The sequence below is a fragment of the Eurosta solidaginis genome, chromosome 5 (genome assembly GCF_040869045.1).
Source record: "Eurosta solidaginis isolate ZX-2024a chromosome 5, ASM4086904v1, whole genome shotgun sequence".
Classification (NCBI taxonomy): domain Eukaryota; kingdom Metazoa; phylum Arthropoda; class Insecta; order Diptera; family Tephritidae; genus Eurosta; species Eurosta solidaginis.
Window position 1 is genome coordinate 268277257 of NC_090323.1, and position 6000 is coordinate 268283256.

Consider the following 6000-nt stretch of genomic DNA (forward strand, 5'->3'; position numbering starts at 1 on the left):
AAATATAACTGGTTTTAAAATTTGGTGCTCTTGATTGATAACTACTTTTAAGTATTTTTTAGCTTTTGAAAAGCGTACGCAGTTGTTTGTTGTGCGGAATCACTTCAAATTTGTACATTGGACATTGGTCTATTAAGCGATTCATCAATTAAAACAACCTCAAATTAATGAGGCCTTAATCAGCTGTTCGTCTGCAATATTTGAATGGACTATGAAACACGTTTTTGCAATTATCTGCAGCATTCCTTTTTAGATAAAGTCACACAATTTTAATATGTGTTTTCACGTTGCCAAAGAAATGAAATAAGTGCTGTTTTTGTTTTCGGTGACAGCACAGCTGTTGGCAAGGCTTGTTTTGATTTTTTAAGCTGATAATCGTCAAATAGATTTGCGACAGCTACTCGTCTTATAGTTTTACAGTGAATTTTAACCCTTTTGACGCCGAACTCATCTCCGTGCTTCAGACTTCATTAAAAGTGGATGTTTAGGTCGAACATCTCAAGTTTGAGTCACAGGACCTGCACGAAATGGCAAAAGCAACTTCACAAGGGCATAATTTGCTTTGTGGAAATAGATGTATCTTTTTTTATTCGCTTATTTTTACTGTAAACGTAAGCCCTACATTTGATAATATCCCACTTCTGAATTTATACAAGCTAAAATTTTCTCTTTTATAAAGAAACCAGACTGAAACCGACGTTTAGTTTTCACAGTTGCGAAAGTTACTATTGTTACGTCTAGTTTAATTCAGAGCAAGGATAGAGTGATTTATGAATATTTTAATTTTATTCCAGGGTTCGGGGCTACTCTAGTAAATGAAGACGTTGCCCAAATAGTAAATCAGGATGTTGACACAATTTTGGCAGAACCACAAAATGACAAGTTTTCTCGTCTATCCAACATCCTCCTTCAATTCAATATGCTTCAGCTTCGTTTTTAGCATTTATTCCCGACTGTTTATCTTGTTTTGAATGAATGTGTGCATTGCATATAAAATGTTAACAGTTGCTTCTGTGTCACATTTCTGCAAAATAACACGGGCACCGGGGCACAGTGGAATACTTGTCAACACATTCTAAATTTACCATAGACGTAGATAATGCATCCCTTGTTCACTTCACCAGCTGTTAGTTCGCTATAAATTGACAAGTGCTGTGCCAATTTGTTATCTCTGTTTCTTCCTTCTTCAACAAAGCTTTGCTGTCACCTTTGTTTTCTCGCGAGTTTATTGCTTTTATTAGTTGATTTGATGTTTAACGCATCTGTTCAATTGACAGTCAAGTGTTAAAAAGGGGAGCATTGGCTGCAGTAATGCCCAATCACTAAAATCACCGCAATTTAATGTTTATAGAAAGTTGATTGTGCTTGGTGAAATGATTCTACGAAATGTCTTACTACCTTCATTCCGTTCCTCCCAATTAATTTGTTTTTTTTTTTTTTTTACTTAGTCGCAGGTATATAATCCAGTACAAGTTACTTGAGTATGTATGTATGTACATTGGTCTGTTCCTTATATTAGATCTTTGTCCTTCAAGGGAAGACTTCCCAGAAATATGCCTCCACATGCCAGGGTTTAGTATGGATAGGTAACATTTTACATTGTACAGGTCAAATTTGAGGCAGCATGAGCCGTTTATTCTTGGGTGGGAGGTTTTTTTTTTTGGTAAATGTGGCCATTGAGCACTGATTTCGGTGTTCTCCGGACAGAAGTTGTCAAAATAATTCACATTTTCCTTATGGTTGTCGTAGATAGCCTGCCGGCTAATCGCCAAGTGAAATGAATTGGGTTAAGAACTAATAGTCGCTCAGAAAGCAGCTCCGCGTTAATGGATCGTTTATATGGGGACAACCTAAACAGAGCCGCCTTCTTAACATCCTATTGTGATCTGGTGTAATAGGGAGAGAACCTGTGGTAGTCCTGAGTGTGCTACCCTGATTTTTATTTGTATATCTTAGGCGTAGCGACCATAATGCTGAAGCGTACTGTACGACACCCGCTCAGCCGATTTATTCCAGAGAACTTTTCCTTTTCGTTTCCCTTAGTGCCGCCTGCTGAAAATAATGTGATCGCTATGGTGTGGTCTCTTTTTTTTCATATCACGGTTACAGCAAGGATACCTAAGGACAGACAGCTATAGTAAACATTTTTTTTGATAGTCAGACTGTCTTTAAGCACTAGAATAAAACTTGATAAAATCGGATCGTATGCGGAGGTGTCAAGCTTACCGTTCATATATGATCTCAATGTCTCCCTCTGCTTGGTTCTCGCACACTTCAGTATTGGAAGGAACGCATGTGCCAATGAGATGACCAGGAAATCGAAAAGGATATAAACGAGTCTCACAGCTCCATATGACTACCAGGCGAAAATCGAGTAATTTCTGGACGAAAATCGAGGATTACACCATTACTTCACCGAACTTGTCTTATGGACATGTTTATTTTATATCGCTACAAGCTGCGTCGGCAGTGTTTGGCAACCACTCGGTGTGTATTTCTGCCATAAAAAGCTCTCAGTGAAATCTCATCTGCCTAGCACAGGCCGTTTGGAGTCGGCATAAAACAAGTAGGTCCTGTCCCGCCAATTTGTAGAAAACATCGGCCTAAAATCTCTTCGGAGGTTATCGCGCCTTACATTTATTAATTTACAAGCGGCGTCTGTAGTAGCTGTCAGGATGAGGAGGATAGGGAGTGAATTTATCAGTTTCTTCGCCGATTCCCAAGACTGCACGGATTTCTTCGACAGTCTGGCTGAGGTGGATTTTTCGCTTATGCTTCTAGGTTTTACTAAATAGTAATTAGGAAGAATCTGGGTAAGCGAGTGTGTCTCCAGCCGGCACTTAAAGGGGATATTCATAACACACAAAATGTGTCCGACTGGAAGTTACGAAACTTCCTTTGCACACCCTTTCAATCTAACTTAGTCCGACGCTGGAAAAAATATACCAGCATTGACTTGAAAAAAGACTTGACAATCTTTGGTGCTTCCTAGACTACAGTTATGGCGGGCGTGACGTGATACGCGGCAGCCAAAAACGTCTACACGTTTAAACGCCACTTTACTATGATGATAATCAACATTTATAGGGGGAATTTGGCTTTGTGGCTTTACAAATTTCTTCCATTTTTAAATAAGGCACACTCTAATGCACATACACACAGCACGTCTAGTTTAATATAAACAACGCAGCCAAATACCGCATGAAAAAAATTGCGAATATATTTACCTTTATAGGAGAGTGACAATGTATGCATGTGTGCGACGATATCTCAACAACCGACAGACAAACCGAACACGAAAAGATATCAAAAATATATCATACCCTACGTTTGTTTGTTTATTTGTCTATCAATCGAATTGTGCGCGACGCGTCACAGCACGTAGCAGAGAGTAAGTAGTAAACCTTGCGCTGCTGCAGCGCAAAAAACCAACTCAACCAAATGAAGGGCCAGACAATTACGTGTTCTGTTTTATTTCACTTGTTTGTAGCTAAGTTGGCTAATATTTTTATTTTGTTATTATTTTTGTTGCTATTTAATGTGCGAAAACGTCCATTAAAAGAAACGCTCGCAGAATTGATTTACCCTTTTTTGTGGCTTTGTTCTTTTCTGATGCTTCTTGTGTGCAGTTCAGCTTTTATTAGCCAGGCAATTGTTTGTGTGATTCACTCACTCACTCGTTCATTGACTCAAATGAATGACAGGTAACAAAGTATCTCTACACCTTTGAAACGAGTGCACTATTCACACAGAGGGTGGAAGGGAGCACACTTTTTAATAAGCACCCAGTAACCGCACTAGATAAATTGTTGAGTTGGCTTTTCACCTCTCTCGTTCACTAACTTCGGATGGCTGCGTTTAGCGCGTAGGCGTCGATGACAACGCTAACGTCAGTGATGTTGCGATCGCTGACAATTAATTAATTTTGCTTAGTTTTTATTATAAACTTTTCGCATCGCTGTGTCGAACTGCTGCTGCTTCTTCTTCTTCTGTTTTGCACTCGCCAATAATTTTAAAGCATTCAATGGAATTGTGATATAATAATCGACAGCACTTACTAAGTAAAGAAAAGAACAACAAAAAATACTTCATAAACTCACTTAAAGATTGCTTATTTGCATTACAACAATAATTGTTATCAACTGAATAACAACAAATCCACACTTTGTATATGCACTCAATTTAGTATTGATATTTATTTGATTTATTCGCAACTCTAAATTATTCCTCTATTCACTTTTCTTCAAATACTTTTTTATTATTCCAACAATTTTATTTTATTTTCGTCAAACACTCGCGCCGTTCATTACTTTGTTCCACATTCAACTTTTATACACTTTTTCTTGCTCTATTCATTTAAATAAATTTCTTTTTCTATTTACACTCACAATTGTGGGTTATCCTTTGGCTCTGCTTTTGTTGTGGCCTTTTTTCACTTCAAGTGAGCTTTTTTGCTTTTCTATTTAGTATTTTTGCCAATGACTCGGTTAGTCGCGTTAAATTTTACCGCTATATCACTGTGCACGTCCGAACACTTCAACGACTCTTTACATTTAATATTTGAAAACCGATTAATGTTCGTTGCAGATGGCTTCCAACATCCAGGTTTAATTCGCACATGTTCGTTGTTTATGTTCGTCGATGTTGTGTTGGGATTGATGTTGCGAGTTGGCTGAAAATGCCGGTAAAAATGGTTTCATCATACTCGTTCCACACAATTTCCACAATTTTTATACTCAGTTGAGCAGAGCTCACAGAGTATATTAAGTTTGATTGGATAACGGTTGGTTGTACATATATAAAGGAATCGAGATAGATATAGACTTCCATATATCAAAATAATCAGGATCGAAAAAAAATTTGATTGAGCCATGTCCGTCCGTCCGTCCGTCCGTCCGTCCGTCCGTCCGTCCGTTAACACGATAACTTGAGTAAATTTTGAGGTATCTTGATGAAATTTGGTATGTAGGTTCCTGAGCACTCATCTCAGATCGCTATTTAAAATGAAGGATATCGGACTTTAACCACGCCCACTTTTTCGATATCGAAAATTTCGAAAAACCGAAAAAGTGCGATAATTCATTACAAAAGACAGATAAAGCGACGAAACTTGGTAGATGGGTTGACGTTATGACACAGAATAGAAAATTAGTAATATTTTGGACAATGGGCGTGGCACCGCCCACTTTTACAAGAAGGTAATTTAAAAGTTTTGCAAGCTGTAATTTGGCAGTCGTTGAAGATATCATGATGAAATTTGGCAGGAACGTTACTACTATTACTCTATATGTGCTAAATAAAAATTAGCAAAATTGGATGAAGAACACGCCCACTTTTTAAAAAAAAATTTTTTTAAATTCAAATTTTAACAAAAAATTTAATATCTTTACTGTATATAAGTAAATTAAGTCAAAATTCAACTCCAGTAATGATATGATGCAACAAAATACAAAAATACAAGAAAATTTCAAAATGGGCGTGGCTCCGCCCATTTTCATTTAGTTTGTCTAGAATACTTTTATTGCCATAAGTCGAACAAAAATTTACCAATCCTTCTCAAATTTGGTAGGAGCATAGATTCTATGACGGTAACTGTTCTCTGTGAAAATGGGCGAAATCGGTGGAAGCCACGCCCAGTTTTTATACACAGTCCACCGTCTGTCCTTCCGCTCGGCCGTTAACACAATAACTTGAGCAAAATCCGATATATCTTTACTAAACTTAGCCCACGTACTTACCTGAACTCTCTTTTTCTTGGTATAAAAAATGGGCGAAATCTGACCATAACCACGCCCACTTTATCGATATCGAAAATTACGAAAAATGAAAAAAATGCCATAATTCTATACCAAATACGAAAAAAGGGATGAAACATGGTAACTGGATTGGTTTATTGACGCAAAATATAACTTTGGAAAAAACTTTGTAAAATGGGTGTGACACCTACCATATTAAGTAGAAGAAAATGAAAAAGTTCTACAAGGCGAAATCAACAGCCCT

General features: G+C 37.4%; 1 protein-coding gene across 12 annotated transcripts in view; it reads right to left on the reverse strand.

The window, feature by feature from the left end:
* Positions 1 to 4536, reverse strand: part of dally (division abnormally delayed protein) — a 398607-nt gene extending 394071 nt beyond the window's left edge. For 2 of the 12 annotated variants that reach the window (XM_067790410.1, XM_067790409.1), the window contains exon 1: positions 4389 to 4536. The gene's annotated coding sequence lies outside the window, so the exon portion shown is untranslated. Of the gene's footprint in view, positions 1 to 3227 lie in introns of all 12 variants that reach the window. The other 10 variants (XM_067790408.1, XM_067790406.1, XM_067790404.1 and 7 more) reach the window with 7 other exon arrangements.
* Between the last annotated feature and the right edge of the window lie 1464 nt (positions 4537 to 6000).